This window comes from Chiloscyllium punctatum, chromosome 46 (assembly GCF_047496795.1).
Source record: "Chiloscyllium punctatum isolate Juve2018m chromosome 46, sChiPun1.3, whole genome shotgun sequence".
Lineage (NCBI taxonomy): Eukaryota > Metazoa > Chordata > Chondrichthyes > Orectolobiformes > Hemiscylliidae > Chiloscyllium > Chiloscyllium punctatum.
This window is the reverse complement of record NC_092784.1, coordinates 53306946-53330247: the sequence shown is the minus strand read 5'-3', so window position 1 is coordinate 53330247 and position 23302 is coordinate 53306946.

Genomic DNA, 23302 nt, shown 5'->3' with positions numbered 1-23302 from the left:
GACTCCCCTGTTTCCTTCATCAACTTTCACCTGCAATGCCTTTCCTACTGTCCATTCCCATGCACACCGGTCTGCCCACAGTCTCCCCTTTTGGAGCCTGTGGTCTGTCAGCAGTCCTGCTGCTTCTGCCCTAACTGGGATAGCAGGTGGAATGGCCTCCTGCTGCGCTGTGCTGTGGGATTGCGCTGCTGGAATTGAGGTGAGCAAGCTGGGAGAAAGGATTCGTGGAGCAACACATCGTCTCCTGGACGGTGCAAAGCAAGAATTACCCTGGGGCTGGACTTATTGCGATGGTCGCCCTGCCCCCTTCGAGTGTCCGGACCCACCTCCCAATAATGTGCCTTTGTCTTTACTGGATGGTTAAAGAATCCGTGTGGAGATTGACAATTTCCTTTTTGTTTAATTAGCTTCACGTGCTCGGAGGAATTTCGAGACTGGAAAGGAAGCAGGAGGAAATGAGTGGATACCACAAAAGCTTATTTCCAAGCATTGGTTGAGATTTCACGTTATCTTTATACGGCACAAGGGAAGAGCACTTTGGAAATACTAAATGTGAAAGTCCATCTTTCACTTTTAACCTGACACTCCTTCAGCTCCCAGAGGGCAAAACGAACAGCAATAATCAGTTATAATTCTCCACTCTTGTGCTCTGACAATTGGAGATCTGCTGCTCTGTTTTGCAACCCCACCCAGACACAAGCTGCCCTGAGACGTGCAGATTAGGTGTGAGAATCAGTAATAGATAAAGGAAAGTGCAGAATATGGGGCAGTGTTGGCTGTGTTGTTTATTCTTAAGTTATACATTATGCACTGGTCCTTATTTTCAACTGCACACATGATGGATGTCCTGGTTCGAGGGGTGAGCTGCAGAGGACACCAGAGGGTAAAGGGCACCAGGGGGAGAATGCTGTACCCCAGTGATACGCAGTTACTGACCTGTCCCCACTCCTTAGCCCAGTACTCTGCATTCCTGTTACTTCTTCGGAAGTGAACTACCTCACACTTTTCCACATTAAACACCATTTGCCACTTCTCAGCCGAGCTCTGCATTTTATCTATGTCCCTCTGTAACCCACAACGTCCTTCAGCACTATCCACGACTCTGCCTACCTCAGTGTCATCCGCAAATTTACTAACCCATCCTTCTACGCCCACATCCAGATCATTTATAAAAATGACAAACAGCAGTGACCCCAAAACAGATCCTTATGGCACACCACTGGTAACTGAACTCCAGGATGAACATTTCCCATCAACCATCACCCTCTGTCTTCTTTCAGCTAGCCAGTTTCTGATCCAAACCGCTAAATCATCTTCAATCCCAAAATGTAGGTATAGGAGAGCTGGGGACAGGCTTATATACAACTACAACACTGATTGATGAGAAATGTGCATCCTGGAGCTCAGTTATCCAGTGGTGTGCCATAAGGATCTGTTTTGGGGCCACTGCTGTTTGTCATTTTTATAAATGATCTGGATGTGGGCGTAGGAGGATGGGTTAGTAAATTTGCAGATGATTTATAATCATCTGGAAAGGAATAATTTGGTTAGGGATAGTCAACACGGTTTTGTGAAGAGTAGGTTGTCCCTCACTAACCTTAGGGAGTTTTTCGAGAAGGTGACAAAACAGCTGGATGAGGGTAAAGCGGTTGATGTGGTAAATATGGAATTCAGTAAGGCATTTGATAAGGTTCCCCATGGTAGGATATTGTACAAGATACGGAGTTTCGGGATTGAAGGTGATTTAGCGGTTTGGATCAGAAATTGGCTAGCTGAAAGAAGACAGAGGGTGGTGTTTGATGGGAAATGTTCATCCTGGAGTTCAGTTACCAGTGGTGTGCCATAAGGATCTGTTTTGGGGCCACTGCTGTTTGTCATTTTTATAAATGATCTGGATGTGGGCGGAGAAGGATGGGTTAGTAAATTTGTGGATGACACTAAGGTAGGCGGAGTTGTGGATAGTGCTGAAGGATGTTGTGGGTTACAGAGGGACACAGATAAGATGTAGAGCTAGGCTGAGAAGTGGCAAATGGAGTTTAATGTGGAAAAGTGTGAGGTAGTTCATTGCGGAAGAAGTAACAGGAATGCAGAGTATGGGCTAATGGTAAAATTCTTGGCAGTGTAGATGAACAGAGAGATCTCAGTGTCCAGGTGCATAAATTCCTGAAAGATGCCACCCAGGTTTATAGGGTTGTTATAAAGGCATATGGCGTGTTGCCGTTTATTGGTAGGGGGATTTTGGAGCCATAAGGTCATGCTTCAGCTGTACAAGACACTGGTAAGGCTGCACCTGGAGTATTGCGTACAGTTCTGGTCACTGCATTATAGGAAGGATGTGGAAGCTTTGAAAAGGGTTCAGAGGGTATGGATGGAAGGTCTTATGGGGAAAGGCTGAGGGAACTGAGACTGTTTTCATTGGAGAGAAGAGGTTGAGAGGTGACTTAATCGAGACGTATAAAATATTGTTGTGGTTCTGTTCGCCGAGCTGGGAATTTTTGTTGCAGACGTTTCGTCCCCTGTCTAGGTGACACCCTCAGTGCTTGGGAGCCTCCTGTGAAGCACTTCTGTGATCTTTCCTCTGGTATTTATAGTGGTTTGAATCTGCCACTTCCGGTTGTCAGTTCCAGCTGTCCACTGCAGTGGTTGGTATATTGGGTCCAGGTCGATGTGCTTATTGATTGAATCTGTGGATGAGTGCCATGCCTCTAGGAATTCCCTGGCTGTTCTCTGTTTGGCTTGTCCTATAATAGTGGTGTTGTCCCGGTCGAACTCATGTTGCTTGTCATCTGAGTGTGTGGCTACTAAGGATAGCTGGTCGTGTCGTTTCGTGGCTAGTTGGTGTGGCTAGTTATCCTTAGTACACAAATTCCCAGCTCGGCGAACAGATCCACAACAATGAGCACCTGAGCTACAAATCTTCCCACAAACTTTGAACGCATAAGATAACCAGAGGGTTAAATAGGGTGGATAGTGAGAGCCTTTTTCCTTGGATGGTGAAGGCTAACACGAGGGGACATAGCTTTAAATTGAGAGGTGATAGATTTAGGACAGATATCAGGGGTAGTTTCTTTACTCAGAGAGTAATAGGGACATGGAACAGCCTGCCTGCAACAGTAATAGACTTGCTGACGTTAAGGGCATTTAAATGGACATTGGACATACATAAGGATAATAATGGAAGGGTGTAGGTTAGACGGGCATCAGACTAAGTTCACAGGTCGTCACAACATCGAGGGCTGAAGGGCCTTTACTGTAACATCCTAAGTTCATTGTAATATCACCAGAATAGTAAACCAGAGCCCCAAGCTCAGGTTCTGGGTACATAGCTTCAAATCCAACCAAGATACATGATGACCTTTGATTGGAAAAATCCAGTTGAAACACTTAACCGTTGTTGATTGTCATAAAATCCCATCTAATCCACTAACGTGAAGAAAATCTGCCTTTCTTACCTCTTCTGGCCTACATGTGACTCCAGACCCACAGCAACATGGTTGACCCATTACTGCCATCTGGGCAATTAGGGAGAGGAATAAATGCCACCCCAGGCAGTGATGCTCACATCCCGTGAGTGAATAAATGAAAAATCACCCTGTACCCTCTGTTGGCATGGCAGGTCAAAGGATAAAACACCCTCCGGTCCACGGGCAAATTTGACAAAAATATTAGCTATCATTCTCCATTGGGGGAAAGTGAGGCCTGCAGATGCTGGAGATCAGAATCAAGAGTGTGGCGCTGGGAGAGCACAGCATCCGAGGAGCAGGAGAATTGACGTTTCAGGCATAGGGCTGTTCATTCCTGATGAAGGGCTTGTGCCCGAAATGTTGATTCTTCTGCTCCTTGGATGCTGCCTGGCCGGCTGTGATTTTCCAGCAACACACTCATGATCCTCCATCCACAGGTGCTGGTGGATTCGTGTTGGCAGAGGCAGGAAATACCAACCACCCGGTATTCATGGTGCTGACTTGGCATGGGCTGGCAATATGCTTTGCCCATTAATGCTGAAATGGCGAAAGGTGGAAAACCCTTGCACAGATATACAGAAACCCGCAACAATTAAGCCTGGCATCGCACCATTTCATAGTTATGGCTCATGTCTAGGTAAGTGGGTGGCACGGTGGCTCAGTGGTTAGCACTGCTGCCTCACAGCACCAGGGACCTAGGTTCGATTTCAGCCTTGTGTGACTGTCTGTGTGGAGTTTGCACATTCTCCCCGTGTCTGTGTGGGTTTCCTCCGGGTGCTCCAGTTTCCTCCCACAGTCCAAAGATGTGCTGGTTAGGATAGATTGACTACGCTAATTTGCCCATAGTGTGCAGGCTAGGTGGGTTAGCTATGGGAAATGCAGGATTATGGGTAGAGAGGTGGGTCTGAGTGGAATGCTTCTTTTGGAGGGCAAGTTGCAGATGACTCAAAGGTTGGAGGAGCCGTTGATAGTATTGCTATTGCAGGCTGCAGTGCAACATAGACAGGATGCAGAGCTGGGCTGAGAAATGGCGGATGGAGTTCAACCTGGATAAATGTGAAGTGATGCATTTTGGAAGGTTGAACTCGAATGCTGAATATAGGATTAAAGAGGGGATTCTTGGCAATGTGGAGGAACAGAGGGATCTGGGTGTGCAAGTACATAGATCCCTCAAAGTTGCCACCCAAGTGGATTGGGTTGTTAAGAAAGCATATGGTGTTTTGGCTTTCATTAACAGTTTAAGAGCTGCAAGGTTTTGCTACAGCTCTACTAGTCCCTGGTGAGACCACACTTGGAATATTGTGTCCAATTCTGGTTGCCCTACTATAGGAAAGATACAGAGGGTGCAAAGAAAGTTTACCAGGATGCTAGAGGGCTTGCCTTATGAAGAGAGGGTGAATTAGCTCGGACATTTCTCTCTGGAGAGAAGGAGGAAGAGAGGTGACCTGATCGAGGTGTACAAGGTAATGAGAGGCAGGGATAGAGTCAATAGCCAGAGACTTTTCCCCAGGGTAGTATTGACTGGTATGAGGGGTCATAGTTTGAAGATATTAGGAGAAAGATATAGAGGAGACGTCAGAGGTAGGTTCTTTACGCAGAGAGTTGTGAATGCATGGAATGTGTTACCAGCGGTGGTGGTGGAAGCAGAGTCATTCGAAACATTTAGTGACTGCTGGACATGCACATGGATGGCAGTGAGTTGAGGGATGCGTAGGTTAAGTTACTATATTTTACATTAGGATTAAATCTCGGCACAGCATCGTGGGCCAAAGGGCCTGTCTGCGCTATGCTTTTCTATGTTCTATGTTCTATGATGGGCTGAATGGCCTGAGCTGTAGGGATTCTATGCTTCCAATATCTAGATCAACAGCAAGAAAGGAACACTGAAAGCCTCTTTGTTTAAGCAGCTTTCCCGTGACCACATCTGGAGCACGGTGTGTAGTTCTGATTGCCTTATCCATCACTGCATCAGAGAGGGGTCATCGGACTGATCCCTGGGATGGGCCTGGAGTTTAGAACAATGAGTGGAGATCTTATTGGAATGTCTAAGTCCCTGAGAGGTCTTGGAGTGAATCCTGAAAGGACAGTCCTCCTTGCGGGAGAGACTCGAACTAGAATCCTAGCATTGAGCCATTCTGCCCAACAAGTCCACACTGACCCTCTGAAGAGTATCCCACCCAGATCCATTCCCCTCCCCCCTCCAGAGTAAAACCAGGCGGCACAGTTTAAGAATTCTTCCGTGGATATGTTGACGCCCATATGTCCTTGGAGGGGTAACACTAATACTCTCGATGCCTTTAGAAAGATGTGTTCCCTCTACACGGGTATTTGCGACGTTTAGTTTTCAGTTGGAGAATTTGTGCGATCGCCCAGCAGTTGCTGAGAGATGAAAATAAATATGTCACGCTGCAGGAGAAGAAAGAACCAATCAGTTGTGCGTAAAAGCACTTCTGGATAAAAAGAAATATAAATAAAACGAAACCTATAAAAAGGTTCCTTCTGGCACAATGGTCAAGTCCCTATCTCTGGGCTGGGAGGGCTGGGCTCAAGTCCCACCTGCACCAGGATGTGTCATAACATCACCTGAATGCAGAGATTAAAAAATATCTAAGAATAAGCGTTTTCTCATTAAAGTCAGAGATGAGGAGGGATTTCTTCTCTCAGAGAGTCCTGAGTGTTTGCTTGCTCTTCCCCAAAGAATGATGGAGCAGGGGAAGGGGGGTGTCCCTTGAATATATTCCGGCTGAGTCAGATAGATTTCAGATTGATGAGAAGGTCAGAAGTTGTGGCTTGGAGGACAGGAAAACGGAGCTGAGGCTACAGTGAATTAAGCAATGACATCAGCACATTGCACAGCAGGTTCGACGGCTGAATGGCCTACTGCATGCTCCTGAGTCCTCCTTCAAAGGAGACTCTTGGTATTTTGTAAAACGCTTTAGGTATTTTAAAGCAATGCCACGGAGGGGGTGAACCAAGCAGACAGCTGTGAGTCCCTGCCAGTTCAGCTCATCGGAGCGTTTTGTGAAACATCCCCTTCATTGATTTTGCTGCTGAGTGAAATGTTGGTGAATTTATGGGGCCGGAGAGAGAGATAAGTCAGATACTTCAGGACATGATTCATAATCTGTTAGAAATGTCGTTTTAATGTGGAAATGCCCAGATGGCTTTGCAGACAATCGTGTTGGTTTTTTGGCTGAGGGTTTGATTCAAAGTTATGAATTGCACATGTGGGCCAGCTCTCCCTTGACACTGTGTGTTTTTTTTTAAAAAAATCTTGCTTGTTTTCTCTTTTATTGCCTTTACTGGGACCTAATGGACCCCTCATTAAACTTGTCTGTAATGAAGGGAAGAAAGAGGGAGATACACAGCCATCATCAGTGCTCCTTAAGCAACATCATCTGCCCATGACCGCTCCCATCCAGAAGGACAAGGGCAGCAGATACATGGGAGCACCACTCCCTTGGAGTTCCCCTCTTGTTGTCCTGTCTTGGAAAGATATCATCGTGCCTTCTCTGTCACTGGGTCAAAGCCTTCAAAGGTCCTTTCTAAAAGCACCGAGGGTGTCCCCGAAATCACCCCGCGAACTTTTATTTTAAATCATTCATGGGATGAGACCGTCAATTATTACCCAGAGGGCAGTGAAGAGTCAACCCCATTGCTGTGGGTCTGGAGTCACATGTAGGGTAAGGAAGGCAGTTTCCCTCCCTAACGGACGTGAGTGAACCAGAATGGCTTCTCCGCCAACAATCGTTTCACAGTCATCGTTTGACTTCTAATTCCAGATTTCTTTGACTGATTTCAAATTCCACCATGGCGAGATTCGAAACCCGAGTCACCAGAAAATTACCTAGGCCTCTGGATTAACAATCCAGTGGTAATACCTCTCGGCCATCACCTGCCCATGTGTGCTCGCTCAAGGAGGTAGCTCTGTACTACCTTCCCAAAAACCATTAGGGATGGGCAAAAAAATGTTGGGCTTGTCAATAAATATCTAAGAAGCTGAAAATTATCTCAGACTTCCAAAGAGCTCCGAATAAAACTGGGCTGGTGGCTTTGAGGCGCAGGGAATTGAATTTTACACTCTTCTCTTTCAGATTAGCTGGAAGCTGCCTCAAATCATTGCCATTTGGGGGCCTGAGGGGGGTGGTTTATTAGAAAGACAAGGGTGGGTCTGGCCCCTTACTTCGGAGGGCAAACAGAGATCCTTCCATTGCCCTCAGGGCACTCGGTCAGATGTCCCAGTTCAGCTGCAAGATCCATCTCTTTTCTTCATTCTCTTGGGTGGGGAGGGGGGGTGGGGGGTTGGCAGACGTAATGGGACGAATGGCCTCCTTCCGCATGGTAACATGGATGCAAGTCCGTGAGGGACAGTGGGTCGAAGGTCATCACTCACTCAGAAACCCTGCTGAAATGTGCCGAGCTGGTTTATTGAATCTGCAGCGGGCTGAGTTGCCCGGGCCAGGTGGCCAGAGGCATGGCACCTAAAAACACACCTGGGCCTTAACAGAGATAGGTAGGCCCCTGCATTTGCCTGCACTTAAGGTGCCAATTTTCAGTAAATGAGGCAGCCACCTGATAGGTATAAGGTTGTGTCCCATTCCTATGCTCAAATTATCAGAAAGTACCCTCCTGTTCAGCTGAAACCCTTTACTTGTAAACTATAGACAGATCTCAATGTCAATGGACAGACCAAACCATATTGTTTCCTTGTAAATAGGTCGGAAAGGATGTGCAGATTGGTGAACCTCTGACCTGTGCTCTTGTTAGTCAGAGCTGTGTTCTGGGTTCACTTCATTTAAAAATCCCCCTCAACACCCCCCCCCCCCCCCTCCCCTACAGTTATTACTGATACCTTGAAATCATATTGATTAGAAATAAGTGGTCAAGGAAAAGTATTTTCCTGAAATTAAACTGTGTGATGTTTTCTATTGATGGATTAACTCAGAAGGTAGTCGTGCTTACCAACAGACTGAATTAATTGCAAGTTGTCAGTCTGGCTGATTGACAGTACAAGTTTTAGAAGGGTGTATTTAAATATTTTATTTACATGGAAAGAATTTGTTAGTGAATCAGTGTTCAGATTAAACCTGTCAGTAGACTCCAGGTTTTTCTCTGAAAAGTAAACGTTAATGCGAGTGCAAAATGATCTGACTTCGACAGCGTGCATGTGAAAATTAAATTTTATATGTAGATAGCCAACAATTTCTCCTCAATCCATTGCTTATATTTCCTATCACCGATGACAGTCTGGGGAGGAAATGTAAGCAAAGAACTTGTCATTTAACTTAATGCAAACAAAATCCAAAAAATTCAACTTGACCCATTTCAATCCAGCTACCATCTCCTTAGGCCAATACAATCCAACCAAACCCGGCATAATTCAAGTCATCCCAGCCCCCCGTAACTCTATCCAACTCAACTCAACCCAACCCAATCTGACTCGACCCAACCTAACCCTATCCGACCCAATCCAACTCAACTCGATCAAACTCAGATCAACCCACTCAATTCAATTCAACTCGACTCAACTCATTTCAACTCAGGCAAAAGTGAGGACTGCAGATGCTGGGAACCAGAGTTTAGGTCAGAGTGGTGCTGGAAAAGCACAGCAGGTCAGGCAGAATCTGAGGAAAATCGACATTTCGGGCAAAAGCCCTTCATCAGGATTCCTGATGAAGGGCTTTTGCCCGAAACGTCGATTTTCCTGCTTCTCGGATGCTGCCTGACCTGCTGTGCTTTTCCAGCACCACTCTGATCTAAACTCTCATTTCAACTCAGCCTAATTTCACCCAACCCAACCTATTCTAACTGAGCTCAACCCAACCCAACGTAGTCCACCTCAACCAAACCCCAGCTAATTCAACCCAACTTTACCCAACCAAAACTAACTTAATCCAATTTAACATAACCCAGCCTAACTCAAATTAACTAAACTGAACAAAACCCAACCAAACCGAGGCTGATGCAATTGAATCCAACCCAGTAGAACACAATTTTAAACTAACAACTTAATCCTACTCAATTCAACCCAACTCAAACCCATCCAACACAACCCCATCCAACCCAACCCCATCCAACTCAATTCCCATTCAACTCAATCCCAACCAACCTAACCCCATCCAAAACAACACCATCTACCTCAACCTAACACAATCAAACCCAACTTAACCTTACCCTGTTCAAACTGATCCAACCCAAACCAACTCAACCCAATCTAATCTAACCTAACCTAGCCTATCCTAACTCAACCCAACCGAACTACCTGCTCTCCAAGTTAGCCTAACTCAATAAATCTCAACGCAATCCAACTCAACCCAATGTAATCCCATACAACCCAATTCAACTAACACAATCTAAATCAATTACCCCAGCTCCAAATAACCCAAGCTCCTTCAACCCAGGCTCATTTAGCCTTACTTAACCCCATCCAATCAGCCCAACTGAATTAAACTTAATCCAACCACACTCAATCGAAATGAACCCAACTTGACTTCACTCAACCCAAATCAATTCAATGCAACTCAATCGAAATAACTCAAAACAAACTTAGTTTAGCTGAACAATAATGACGGATGATGATACAATGAATAAAAATACAAGATACGGCTTGAAACAGTTTACAAGTGCAATTCGAATAGGGGATGGCTACCTGATGTCCAAGTCTGAGTTAATCCATCACAGCACATGCTTTAATTTCTGTGGAAATTGTGTGTTCCATCAGAGCTACACGACTTGATTAGTACAGCACGAAAGCATCAGCAGAAGCTACAGGAGCACGGCAGGGAGCGGAGGAGGTTTTACTCAATGGGGCACATTCAGAAAATCTTAGCATGACAGGAAATTCAGAGTTGTGGGCTAGCCACCTCGATAGCAGAACGGTTTAGGCTGTGAATAAATGCTGCCGGACCGGATGTGCCTTTCCAGTTCCGCACTCTTCGACTCTGATCACCAGCATCTGCAGTCCTCACTTTCGACCTGTTAAGAAAATAAGCTGACGTTGGGCTCAGGTTTGATGCATGCTCTCCTGTCGGTGGTGTATGTCCACCTTACATGTCATTTCACAGAATGGTTACAACAATCTAGATGTTCAGGTCTGGAAGAATGCTCAAAGATTGAAATTATGTTTCAAAACCACAAAAGTGCTGGCAAGATCACGTCTAAGGGACAATAGATAGGGAGAATCACAGCTTCGGTGTTCCCCCTTGTTGAGTGGAATAGCTGTGGTCTTCTGTAGAATGACAATCATCACACAGGGCAAGTCTCTTCATCCTCAGGCAGCTGAGAAAAATTGGTATGACGGCGAATACCGTTGCCAACTTTTATAGGTGCGCCATCGAGAGCATTTTGTCTGGATGTATCACTACCTGGTATGGCAACTGTTCCATTCAAAATTGGAGACAGAGAGTGGTGACAGAGACACTCAAAAAGACCAACCTCCCATCTATAGAATCCATCTTCCAGGCCCGCTGTCAAGGAAAGGCCGCCAGCATTCTCAAAGATCCGTCCCACCCTGGCAATGTTTTTCTACAACCTCTACCATCGGGGAGAAGGTACAGAAGCCTGAACACACGCACCAGCCGGTTTCAAAACAGTTTCTACCCTACTGTTGCTAGAATACTGAATGAACTCACAAACTTTTAACATTCACCTGTACCTGTGTTTCTGTTTCTGCCTCTGCTTACCTATTATTTACTGGTCCATGCTACTTAACTCTGTGATCTGCCTGTATTGTTCACAAGACAAAGCTTTTCACTGTGCCTCGGTACACATGACAATAAATTCAATTCCGTTCAAGTTGGTTGGCACAGCCAGTGATCAGCATGGCACTCCCTATAGTTAGCTGGCTTCACTAGTTGACCAGCTCCCAGTCTCCTCACAAAGCTGAAAAACATTGCTCACCTGGTTTTCCCAAATGCTATTGGGTGGGATTGTTGAATGGGATCTTTGGCAGATGCAAAGAGTGTGCCAGTTTTGAGTGGGAATGTTGGGTGGACTCAATGGATGGGATTGTTGCTTGGAATCAGTGAGTGGGAATGTTGGGTGGGATCAATGGAACAAATGTTGATCAGAAGTTTATGATGCAGTTCCTGAGGAATGACGACCTATTACAATATGGGATTGGTGAGTTGGAAGGTGATGACTCTCAGTCTGGCCATTTGGAACGATACAGTCCCCAGTTCAACACTCACTGCTTACATTGACTCGACATTGTTTAAATGACCTTTGTGGTAAATTTCTCTCGACAATTTATACTTCCTATTGCATAACTGAGGTGGGACCAATTTCTGCTGAGTCCCAGAGGGAATGGTATCTGATTAACATCTTTGAGCAGCATGGTGGCTCAGTGGTTAGCACTGCTGGCTGACAGCACCAGGTTCCTAGGTTCAATTCCAGCCTCTGGCAACTGCCTGTGTGGAGTTTGCACATTCTCCCCTGTGTCTGCATGGGTTTCCTCCGGTTTCCTCCCACAGTCCAAATATGTGCAGATTAGGGTGGATAGGCCATGTTAAATTGCCCATAGTGCTAGGTGCATCAGTTAAAGGGAAATAGATCTGGATGGGTTACTCTTTGGGCCGAAAGGCCTGTTTCCACACTGCAGGGAATCTAATCTAAACTCAGGAAAAGAAATATCCTCAGGTTTGTCACTTCTTCTTAATCCCCAGTGCACATGATGGATTGATCTTGGTTGTTTTGTGATGCCATTATAGGACAGAATGCTGCATTACTGTGTGTGAATGTGTGGGTGTGTGTGGGTATACGCACACATGCCACTGGACAAGGGTGTGAAGCCTTATAATGCAGGGAAGCTGTTGTGCACCAACTCCCACATGGTTCTGTGTAACTAGGACGCTCTCCCACACTTACTGCCTGCCACTGGGTGTATCAGACAGATTTACAGAGTGATAGCCAATCTTATTGGCTGCATTGCGATACACTTTCTACGGGATGTTGGGCTTATGCGCTGTCTTTTCCAGCAATATGATGCAACTAATTAACTAACTAACTAACAATTAATCTTCTAATACCACACCCCTGAGACCAGGTAGCTGGGGTGTGACGGGCTATTTGACTGGATAGTGCATCATGGTTGAGCCTCCTCTACATCTCTAGCAGAAATTGAGAGATAACAATCAGTAATGGGAATTTGAAAACATAGTAAGTAGGAGGAGGCCATTCAGCCCTTCGACCCTGCTGCACCATTCAAGATGATCTTGGCTGATTATCCAACTCAGTCGCCTGTTCCCGCTTTCTCCCCCATACACTTTGTTCCCTTTAGCTCTAAGAACTATATCTGACTCCTCCTTGAAAATATTCAATGGTGTGTCATAGAACATAGAAGAAACAGCGCAGTACAGGCCCTTTGGCCCTCGATGTTGCGCTGATCCAAGCCCACCTAACCTACACTAGCCCACTATCCTCCATATGCCTATCCAATGCCCGTTTAAATGCCCATAAAGAGGGAGAGTCCACCACTGCTACTGGCAGGGCATTCCATGAACTCACGACTCGCTGAGTAAAGAACCTACCCCTACCATCTGTCCTATACCTACCACCCCTTAATTTAAAGCTATGCCCCCTCGTAATAGCTGACTCCATACGTGGAGAAAGGTTCTCATGGTCAACCCTATCTAAACCTCTAATCATCTTGTACACCTCTAACAAGTCACCCCTAAACCTTCTTTTCTCCAATGAAAACAACCCCTTATCTGCTTTCTGTGACAGAGAATTCCACAGGCTCCCCCACTCTCTGGGTGAAGAAAATTTCTCCTCTTGAATCACAGAATCCCTACAGTGTGGAAGCAGGCCATTCAGCCCATTGAGTCCACACTGCCCCTCCAAAGAGCATCCCACCCTATCAGTGTAACCTTGCATTTTCTATAGCTAATCCACCCAGTTTGCACCCCATCGCTGGACACTGTGGACAATTTAGCATGGCCAGTCCACCCTAACCTGCACATCTTTGGACTGGGGGTGGAAACTGGAGTACTCCCACACAGACACGGAGAGAATGTGCAACCTCCGCACAGATCATCACCTGAGGCTGGAATTGAACCAGAGTCCCTGACCTCAGTGCCCTAATGCAAATCTTTAGTTCTGGACTCCTGGGTCATCAGGAAAATCTTTCCGATGTTAACCCTATCAGCCCTGTTACAATATTGTAGGTATCGATGAGATCTCTCTCTCATGCTTCTAAACCCCAGTGAATATGTCCTAACTGATCCAGTCTCTCTTCACCGCCTGTTCTCTCATGCAGTACAGTCAGGCTGAATTCAAGTCACGAGTTGTTAATCCCATGAAGGTACACTGCATAAATTGGTCCTCCCTTTCAACATGTTAACTCACCATTGAATCACAAATATTGAGCTTTCAAAAGACTCTGAATCGTTTTGAGTTAGGGCAAGCTCATGTGGTTCACAAATGTCCTTCAGGGAAAGAAACTGCCATCTTTACCTAGTCTGAACTACATGTGACTCCAGACCCACGGCAAGATGGTTGACTCTCAGCTACTCTCTGGGATGGACATTAAATACTGGTCAAGCCATGATGTCCTCATCCTCAGATTGATTTTTTAAAAAAATTCCATTAAAAAAGATACAGCAGGCTCTGATTTGGAGACACCAGTGTTAGACTGGGGTGTACAAAGTTAAAAAATCACATAACACCAGGTTATAGTCCAACAGGTTTAATTGGAAGCACTAGCTTTCGGAGCGCTGCTCCTTCATCGGGTGGTTGTCTGATGAATTACCTGATGAAGGAGCGTCGCTCCGAAAGCTAGTGCTTCCAATTAAACCTGTTGGACTATAACCTGGTGTTGTGTGATTTTTAACATAGTAGTCTCTGTCACTCTAAGCACTATGGGTAAGAATTACCACCAATAATCCTTTAACTCCTCATGGTCTGATGCTAAGTCTGGCAGCGGATAGCTACAATTGAGTGATAGCTACAATTCCAGCCCCTGTTAGAATGTGGACAGGATTGACCAGCCGCGAGGGGAATGGGCCATTTTGATTGTGCCCATGGTCTGGGACCCCTGACAGTGAGACACGAAGATTGCAAGGCAGTGATACCAACAGCATGGATTCAATTCCCACACCGGCTGAGGTTACCACAAAGGCTCTGTCTTCTCAACCTCTCCTCTTGCCTGAGGTGTGATGACCCTCACATTAAACCATCACCAATTGTCTCTCTCTAATGAGGGAGAAGAGCTTTCAGTTTTGCAGTTTGCAGGAGTTTTCTGGACACAAGTTAACAATTGCATTTCATAGACTGCATTGCGAAAATGTGTGGGGGACTTTTGGAATATCATGTGGCTGTGAAAGGCATATAGATGCAAGCCAATTTTGATTTGATCCTTGCCCTCCCCCTCACTGTTTGATCACACAGCATTGCCCTCTGAGAAGAGCACGGCTTGTACCTGGCCACTCGGGTGTTTCCTTTCTTCCTGAGGTGGAAATTGAATAAAGAATTGTACATCTTGTGTCTTTCACTGTGTCTCACACCTGCAGACACAAATACATAAATAGAAGGAAAACAAAAATACATATAAACGCAAGCCTTTCGTTCTAACTTGGAGGTGAGGATCTTGCTCTTGAATATAGGTATTTGCATCAATCTTCATATGGAGAACTCTAATAGTGTTCTCAAAATGCTAAATAATCATGGAACCGTAGGGGTGAGGAGGTGAAATACACACAATGACTAGGACTGGAGAAAATATATTCAGGGTAACTAATGACAGATAAGTTCCCAGCCTGATGGGATGTATCCTATGCTTTTAAAGGAAGTAGCTATATAGATAATGAATGCGCTGGTAATAAACATCCAAGAGCCCTTGCTCTGTTCTTTCTGCACAGAGACCAGTATCCCATCACCAAGTCAGCACAGTACAATGCCTGTGGCCAGCCAACTCAGAGTCAGTCCCTGAACTGAAGGGAGTCTGAATCCCCTGTTTATTTCTTCTTTGTTACTTTTACTCCCTGAACAGAAGAGATACTGCATCTCCTGTTTTTTTTTTATTAAAACAGTACAGTTTACAAACAATGAACATTAACAGCTGTATGCTGTACAGAGAAACAGCAATTTTACAAGGGCGAGGAGTGGCAAAGCCAGACCCTAAACCCGATCCTTCAACCAGTTTCAGGGAAATGAGGACAAACCTCAAATCCCACTTGTAGTCATCACAAAAGAAGCAGTAACAAATGATACAAGACAGTCTGATCAGATTAAAAAGAAGTGCACAGAATACAGACATGCCACCACCACAGCAAGCCTCCTGTCCCTCCCACCTTCCGGCCACTCTGAGGCAGCCTGCTCCATGTCCCTTCTGGCTCTCGGCCTGCACCTACGTACCACCGGGCTCTCGCTCACCCTGACACGCCATCCGGCCTGTGGACTGACCTGACACACCTCCTGGCCACCTCTAGGACAGCCCATCCCGGTCTTGGGACAACAGTGCTCAGCATGGCCTACCCACCTTCTGGCTCTCAGGGCGACTGGCATCGGGGTGACAGCTTTCAGGATGATCTATGAGCCTCCCAGCTCATAGTAAGGCCTGCCAGACCCTGGGACACACAAGGCAGTGCAGGTGATAAGCCCAACCAGCAATAAGACAGAGTCAATTATCAACAATCAGAGTCCCTTCTAGTGCAGAATTTTTGATCATAAATTGTTCTCTTCAAAACGTAGGGTCCATTCCAAGGAACAGAGTCCACAACCGAGGGCAGAATCCACTCTGAAGGCAGCAAATGCATACCCCACAGCACACAGGAGCTCAGTCTTCATGGAGTCTGGGCCTTTCCATAGAGAACCAGGCCCACTCACAGGAACAGAGTACATTGTAAAGGTGCAGTTAACTCACAGAGGTTTGGTCTACTCCCGAAGGCAGAGTCCGCTCCCGAACTCCAGGACACAGCGAGTGCTCACCTCCCAGCATACACACACACACACACACACAAGCACACACACACACATTCAATCTTTACAGAGGCCTCGTCCCTCCACAAAGGGCCAGGCCTACCCACAGGAACAGCTCATCTGGAAAGATGAACTTTCTGACAAGGACTCAGTCCAAACACCAAAGAATTGAAAGCATATTAAAAAAAAACAAAGAAACTAGAATGCAAGGGTTAAGCCCTGCCACAAAATCAGCGTCGTTCTTTTCTCAAAGTAAAAAGAGAAAAGAGCAACATCCAGGCTGTAACCAGCCAGTGAAACAACAATCCCCTAATGAAAACTGAGTTACACCAGGAACACATTGACTGTAGAGATCAGGCAGTTTAGAAATCAGCCCTCAACAGAAAAAGAAATACCAGTTAACAAACTGAGTGTGTGGATCAGCCAGTTCAGGAATCAGGTTTTCCCCAAACAAAACACAAACCAACAACAGCAGAACACACTGACCGCAGCCCAGTCACAGCCATGATGAAGGGCTTTCGCCTGAAACGTCGATTCTCCTGATCCTTGGGTGCTGCCTGACCTGTTGTGCTTTTCCAGCACCATACTCTCAACTGTGGCCCAGCCAACACAAAGCCAGACCCCTTGACTAATGAGATTCTAAATTACCTGTTTATTTTTCTTTATTTTATTTTAAAATGTTTTTTCCCCCGCACCCATGTTGTGTGTGTGCAGGTGTGAGTCACAGTGAGAGACACAAGGTGCACGAATCTTTATGCAATTTCCACCACCAGGAAGATAGGGAAAACACCCGAGTGGCCAGTGACAAGCACTGCCCTTCAAACCACAGGGCAATGCTGTGTGAGCAAAAACAGTGAAGGGGACTCTCCTGGTTATATCTTTTCTTTTTTTTAATTTCCACCACCAGGAAGATATGAAAAACACCTGAGTGGCCAGTGACAAGCACTGCCCTTCAAACCAAAGGGCAATGCTGAGTGTCCTGTTTATTTTTTTTTCTTTTTGTTTTACCCTTTTTTTCTTTTTTTTTGTTTTTTTTTCTTTTTTTTAATATATTTAACCCCCACACTACCGCCTAAGTGCGGTAGTGCTTATTTTGTCTCCTTTCTTTTCTTTTCTTCCAATTTCCCCCACACTACTGCCTACATGGGGCAGTGCTTTTTTTTTCTCCAGTTTTTTTTTTCTTTTTTTTTCTTTTTTTTTGGTAGTGCTTATTTTTATTCCCCAGCACCCATGATGTGTGTGTGTGTGCAGGTGTAAAACACAGTGAAAGACACAAAGTGCACGAATCTTTATTCAATTTCCACCACCAGGAAGACAGGAAAAACACCCGAGTGGCCAGTGACAAGCACTGCCCTTCAAACCAAAGGGCAATGCTGAGTGTCCTGTTTATATCTGTCAGCCTGGTCTTCCTGATTGGCCCAAGTCAACAACCTCTTCACTGCCTGTTCTGTCTTGCAATCAAGGATTTCATTGTCAATAAGATCCTCTTGGTTCCGGTCACCCTGTTGTAGGAAGGATATTATTAAATGAGAGAAGTTGCAGAAATGATTCACAAGGATGTTATCTGTTCTGGAGAACTTGCATTATAAGGAAAGTTTTTTTTCACTGGAGGGTCAGAAGCTGAGGGGTGAATTATCGAGATTTATAAAATCATGCGGGGCATAGATAAGGTGAGTAGCCAAGGTCTTTTCCCTGGGGCAGGAGATTTCAAAACTAGAGGGCTTATTTTTAAGGGGAGGGGAGGAATACTTAAAAGGGAGCTGAGGGCAACTTTTTCACCTGGAGGGTGTTGCATATGTGAAATGAGCTGCCAGAGGAAGTGGCGGATGTAGATACAATGGCAACATTTAATACATATTTGGACAGGTACATGGATAGGAAAGGTTTAGAGGAATATGGGCCAAGCACAGGCAAATGGGACTGGTTCACTTTGGGAAACTTGGATGGCATGGATGAGTTAGACTGAAGGGTCCATGTCCTGTATGACTCTATGGCTGGAGAACTGCAAAGCTAACACCCTTCGGTCAAAAAGGGGAGATGAAAAGTAGGCTACCAAATGCTAATTCCTCAACACTTAGAAAATGTTAGAGTCTATTATAAACTAAGGTAATAGCAAGTAGGATAGATAAAAGGTACTGTGCATAAGGCTCTTTAATAAGGGAAGAGCCCATGGTGTTGGGGGAAGTATATTAGCGTGGATAGAAGATTGGCAAACTAACAAACGATAGAGTTTGGATGTGATGGGTATTTCTGTAACTGTTGGAGGGCCAGTGCTGGGACCTCAGTTATTTACAATATATTAATGAGGAAAGTATGTGAAAAAACTTACAAATGATCTAAGAATCGGCGGGAAAATGAGTCATGAGGATGACACAAAGAGTCCATAGGAGGATTGATTCGGGGGGCAAAAACTTGTAAGATGACAGAACGTATGGTAAAATGCAAGGTTATGGACTTTGGTAGGAAGCATTAAGGAGTCAAATATTATTTAAATGGAGTGAGCTTGCAGAAAGCTGCAGTACAGTGGGGTTTGGGAGTCCTTGTGTGTGAATTACATAAAAGCTAGCGTACAGCAGGTAACAGGGAAGGTGAATGGAGTGTTTGTTTTTATTTCCACGGGAATGGCACATAAAACAAGGTGCACCTTGACAAATTTTCACAAGGCACTGGTCAGACCACACCTGGAATACTGCGAACAGTTTTATCTAAAGATGGATATAGAGGAGTCAGTCCAGACACTTGATGAGTCATGACTGTGGAGGGACTATCTTATGAGGAGAGATTGAGGAGGCTGGGCCTGTACTCATTGGAGCTCAGAAGAATGAGGGATAACATGACTGAAAAATCATTATTGTTCAAGGACTGGACAGGGTCGATGCAGAGTGGGTGTTTCCCCTTGAGGGAGAGTCTAGGACTAGAGGACATAACATCCAAGCATGGTGTCACACATTGAAAATAGAGATAGAGTCATAGAGTCATAGAGATGTACAGCACGGAAACAGATCCTTCGGTCCAACCCGTCCATACCGACCAAATATCCCAACCCAATCTAGTCCCACCTGCCAGCACCCGGCCCATATCCCTCCAAACCCTTCCTATTCATATACCCATCCATATGCCTCTTAAATGTTGCAATTGTACCAGCCTCCACCACTTCCTCTGACAGCTCATTCCATACACGTACCACCCTCTGCTTGAAAAAATTGTCCCTTAGGTCTCTTTTATATCTTTCCCCTCTCACCCTAAACCTATGCCCTCTAGTTCTGGACTCCCCCACCCCAGGGAAAAGACTTTGTCTATTTATCCTATTTATGCCCTCATGATTTTATAAACCTCTGTAAGGTCACCCCTCAGCCTCCGACGCTCCAGGGAAAACAGCCCCAGCCTATTCAGCCTCTCCCTACAGCTCAAATCCTCCAACCTTGGCAAAATCCTTGTCAATCTTTTCTGAACCCTTTCAAGTTTCACAACATCCTTCCGATAGGAAGGAGACCAGAATTGCACACAATATTCCAACAGTGGCCTAACCAATGTCCTGTACAGCTGCAACATGACCTCCCAACTCCTGTACTCAAGTCTCTGACCAATAAAGGAAAGCATACCAAACGCCGCCTTCACTATCCTATCTACCTGAGACTCCACTTACAAGGAGTGGGAATTTCTTCTGTGAGAGGGTTGTGAATCTGTGGAATTCTTTACCACTGATGACCGTTAGGGCAAAACTGCTCTCTGTCCTAACTTGGAAATCTATTGCTGTTTCCTCACTGTCACTGGGGTAGAATTCCCTCCCTAAGGGCATTGTGGGTCAAACTACAGCACATGGACTGCAGCGGTTCAAGAAGGCAGCTCGCCCCCACCGTCTCAGGGGGCAACTAGGGATAGGCAAGGTACTCCTGCTCCTGGTCCTGAGGTATTTCTTCTCTGATCCTGAGGTACTCTTGCTCCCAATCCTGATGTACACTTGCTCCTAGTCCAGAGGTGCTCCTACTCCCGGTTTTGAGGTATTCCTGCTCTGATCCTGAGGTAATCTTGCTCCAAGTCCTGAGGTACCCTTTCTCCCGGTCCTGAGGTAATCTTGCTCCCAGTCCTGAGGTACCCTTTCTCCCAGTCCTGAGGTAATCTTGCTCCCAGTCCTGAGGTACCCTTTCTCCCAGTCCTGAGGTAATCTTGCTCCCAGTCCTGAGGTACCCTTTCTCCCAGTCCTGAGGTAATCTTGCTCCCAGTCCTGAGGTACCCTTTCTCCCAGTCCTGAGGTACCCTTTCTCCCAGTCCTGAGGTACCCTTTCTCCCAGTCCTGAGGTAATCTTGCTCCCAGTCCTGAGGTACCCTTTCTCCCAGTCCTGAGGTAATCTTGCTCCCAGTCCTGAGGTACCCTTTCTCCCAGTCCTGAGGTAATCTTGCTCCCAGTCCTGAGGTACCCTTTCTCCCAGTCCTGAGGTACCCTTTCTCCCAGTCCTGAGGTAATCTTGCTCCCAGTCCTGAGGTAATCTTTCTCCCAGTCCTGAGGTAATCTTGCTCCCAGTCCTGAGGTACCCTTTCTCCCAGTCCTGAGGTACCCTTTCTCCCGGTCCTGAGATACCCTTTCTCCCAGTCCTGAGGTACCCTTTCTCCCAGTCCTGAGGTAATCTTGCTCCCAGTCCTGAGGTACCCTTTCTCCCAGTCCTGAGGTACCCTTTCTCCCGGTCCTGAGATACCCTTTCTCCCAGTCCTGAGGTACCCTTTCTCCCAGTCCTGAGGTACCCTTTCTCCCAGTCCTGAGGTAATCTTGCTCCCAGTCCTGAGGTACCCTTTCTCCCAGTCCTGAGGTAATCTTGCTCCCAGTCCTGAGGTAATCTTGCTCCCAGTCCTGAGGTACCCTTTCTCCTGGTCCTGAGGTACCCTTTCTCCCAGTCCTGAGGTACCCTTTCTCCCAGTCCTGAGGTACCCTTTCTCCCAGTCCTGAGGTAATCTTGCTCCCAGTCCTGAGGTACCCTTTCTCCTGGTCCTGAGGTACCCTTTCTCCCAGTCCTGAGGTACCCTTTCTCCTGGTCCTGAGGTACCCTTTCTCCCAGTCCTGAGGTACCCTTTCTCCCAGTCCTGAGGTACTCTTGCTCCCAGTTCTGAAGTACATTTGCTCGCAGTCCTGAGGTATTCCTGCTCCGAGTCCTGAGGTCTACCTCTCCCAATCCTGAATTATTCTTGCTCCTGGCCCTGAGGTACCCTTTACCCTGGTCCTGCAGTACTCTTTCCCCCGGTCCTGAGGTATATTTGCTCTCTGTGCTGTGGCACACTTGCTCCCGGTCATGAGGAACCCCTGCTCCCGGTCCTGAGATGCACCAAAGCTAACTACCACAATGACACCACGCTCTCGAACTGACTCAGGAGGATCCTGTTTATCTGGAGAGGTTTGCGGACGTGCGACACGCTCCCACAGGCAGTGAGGTGGATACAGCAGATATAGTTCAGGGAAATGTCGTTGACCAAATGGGGCAGGAGACTAGAGAAGGATGGCTGAACAGGTGTGGGAGCAACATCAATGACGTCAGGCCGAGCCCTGTACTTCCCTGCAATGGTGCGTTATCGGCCTGGCATTGACCCTACGGTAAGAGGTGCGGCCGATCCTGAGTTAACATCCCATAATGATGCCCTGTGAATGCGTGACTTCATGTTGTAAGCCTGCACTGTTCACCGCGTGATGTATCCCCTCTGATAGGAGGGAGCCTCTCGCCTTCACAGATTAAGCTCCGTGAAGGAGAATGTTAACCCAGCAGCACAGAGCCTGGATTGGTGAACTTTTCAACCAAACACTGGAGGCATAAATCCTATTGTCTTCCCGTATAAATGTTTTCTTATAAGCTCAACTTCTCTTTTCTTCGACCCCCCCCCCGACTTCATTTCCCCCCTGTTGTTTTTGTTTAACAGGAGCATACCCTATCTATTACACTGTGGCGTATTTACCTCAGCCAGTTCTCTCCCAGGACCTGAATCACGGCTGCTGCTCACTATATAACTCACAGAGCAGTACAAACCGCAGTTTGGGAAATAAATCATTCAGAGGGGGAATCTTGAACCATCTCTTCTAACTTGCCAGCCCCTGGGTTGCTCGCCGCTGTGTCAGAGAGTGGCGGCCAATGGGTGAGGGGAGGAACAAGACCTCGTGCTGCCCAGTCCTGGCCTGGGGCCAGTTTGGGAATTTAATAAAGAGAGGTAAAGCCGTGGGACGCTAATCGTCTCTGTCCCTCGGTGAGCTGAGGGCTGGACGTGTGCAAACGCTGGAGCGCCGTATGTGTTTTGGCAGATGAGAGCCCTCAGAGATGACAGATAGCTCTCGGTGCCCAGAGCAACTGGAAGGCTCAGGTCAAAGGGGGTTAAGAAAAGAAATAGGCCAAGAAACCTACAAATGAACCTTCCCCTGACACACTGAAATAGTTCTGTCTACCGCAAGTACATTGATTGCAGATGTTGGAGAGCCATACACGGCCTGCACTCAGCTTCCCAGGCGATTCAAGACTTTGTTTAACTTTCTTCCCATTGAAATGTTTAAGATGGTGGGGGGATGTGGGGATGTGGGGATGTGGGGGTGGGACTTTTCCCTGTGTCTGGATCTGTCGGCAGAGAGGAAGGAAAGGATCCCGAGTTCCCAACTCTGGTGTCTCCCTACCTGCTGAGTTATGGTGCTCAGGAAGATCCCAGGCCTTCTCGGTAGCCAGTGCTGGCTTGGTGCTGAACAGCCAACTGTTGTCAGTGTCCCATGTCCCCAGTCTTTAGTCAGTAGATCACACATATGTTTGTCCGTGTGTGTTGGGGGTTGGCGCATGGATGTCAGGATGTGCCTGAATGTAATCAGGGGCCGAAGCTTTGTGTGAGAACATGTTTGCATGTAGAGCACGGGATAGTACCACATTTGTGTGAAAATGTGTGTGTGTGTATTTGTGAGAGTGTGT